The 1,696-nt window shown below is 38.6% G+C and overlaps 1 long non-coding RNA gene across 1 annotated transcript; it reads left to right on the top strand.

The window, feature by feature from the left end:
* The first annotated feature begins 236 nt into the window (after positions 1-236).
* LOC125548330 lies at positions 237-1,311 on the top strand. The gene is made up of 3 exons (XR_007301006.1): positions 237-426; positions 562-636; positions 1,157-1,311. It is a non-coding gene; the product is annotated as an uncharacterized LOC125548330 (long non-coding RNA).
* The last annotated feature ends 385 nt before the right edge of the window (positions 1,312-1,696 follow it).

Below are 1,696 nucleotides of genomic sequence, written 5' to 3'. Positions count from 1 at the left end.
ATGTATGCTACTGATTTGTTGGAGGTAATTAGAATGCTGTAGGTTCAGTACTAACATGGCATAATCCATTGGAATAAATTAGATGGGAATATATGGTAGGTTTAGTACAAACGTGGCTTAATCCATTGGAATTTTTGCTTCCAATTGGACAATCAGAATGTTGTAGGTTTAGTACATGACGCCATGGAAGGTTGTTCATGTTCTGTCCTTCCTCTTCTGATCTGCCGGATACTAGAGTAGACCCTTGCTTTCGTTGCTAATAATACACTCATGCTCCACAACTAATCTTCTACTTGATCGCAAGCACGGTAGAGATGATTGATAAACCACCAAACAAAAGGAAAATTGGACATTTGCTAGCATTACAGTGTGAAGGATGCTCTGCTGCTCCAATGTGTCTTTTCTGTCAAAGCTTTCTTGTCAAATGTTTGTGTTCAGAGTTGAATCAAAGTTTGAATAAGGCAAAGTTGCTAGCATTGCACCAGTACGCCCTTCCTAACATATGTATTTGTGCTGTTCCTCGCGCCTCTCTATTTGCTATGATTTTTTGGTGCTCTGCAGAAGAACTCAATTCACTGGATGCAGGGAAGGAGATGGAGGGTGACACATAGCCATGGAGAGGAGCAGCAGCTCAAGGTCCTTTCTCCTCCACGCCACCTTTGCCCCTCTCTTGTTTTTATTTGCTATGTTGGGTTCCAAGATTAGAAATATTTTTTGTTTCCATCTTTATCCATGTGCTATCATTAACTCAGAGAAAATGTTATGTTTTTGCTGATTAGTGGCAGTACATCTTTGCTTTACTATTCCTAGCAGCTGCAGTTCATATACCATAAACATGTTGTGTACATTCTGAACCCCCAAAAAATGACACAAGTGATATGTATATGCAGCAGGGAATCGTCAACTTGTATAGTTTGTTTACTAGAATGTAACTTGTACAATTTTTACTTGAATATGTTCAGTTATGAAGTCGTGTAGTTATTTTTTCTCATCAGTTCTAAACTGCAGTACTTTACTGAATTGTTGATGATGCTGAATGAATCTAGCTTGTTGGGTTCAGTCTCTTGTTTAGATGGAATAGCACCCCATCACCTTTGTTGTTGTTGTTGTTGTTGTTATTCACCCTATCCTTGCTGTTTTGTTTTCTTGCTGGCAGATATTTTGAGTAAATTCAAGACAAAAGATGTTCAAAGAAGCTCCAAGACATTCTTATATAGCAAGTTATGTAATAATAGCTGGGTTATCTGGGAATTTAATGTATCTTCTCTCTGTTTGTGAATGAAATAGTAATTATGTATGTGAATTAATGTATCTTCTCTTTGTTTGTGAATTTCATGTATGTTTCAGAATTACAATTTCTGTTTCATATGAAATAGTAATTATGTATGTGATTTGAAAATGTGTGCAATGGAAACATGACTCATGCGACCACTACTAGAGAAAACCCTAGTAGTAGCATGGGTTTTGAGGCTAGCAGCAGCGCGGGTGGCCGCGCTACTAATAAGGCGCTACAGCTAACATATAGTAGTAGCGCGGTCCTTACCCGCTCTACTACTGTTGACGATATCAACAACGCATTTTATGAACACGCTACTATTACTTAGCTATAGCGATTTCGCAGTCCCTCGCTACTGCTATATCTTTCATCATTTTCCCCCCGTACCCCTTTCCCTTTCAGTTTCCCTTTCAGATACTA

This window comes from Triticum urartu, chromosome 3 (genome assembly GCF_003073215.2).
Source record: "Triticum urartu cultivar G1812 chromosome 3, Tu2.1, whole genome shotgun sequence".
Lineage (NCBI taxonomy): Eukaryota > Viridiplantae > Streptophyta > Magnoliopsida > Poales > Poaceae > Triticum > Triticum urartu.
Note: the sequence above shows the minus strand (reverse complement) of the source record. Positions and strands in the feature narration are given on the sequence as shown.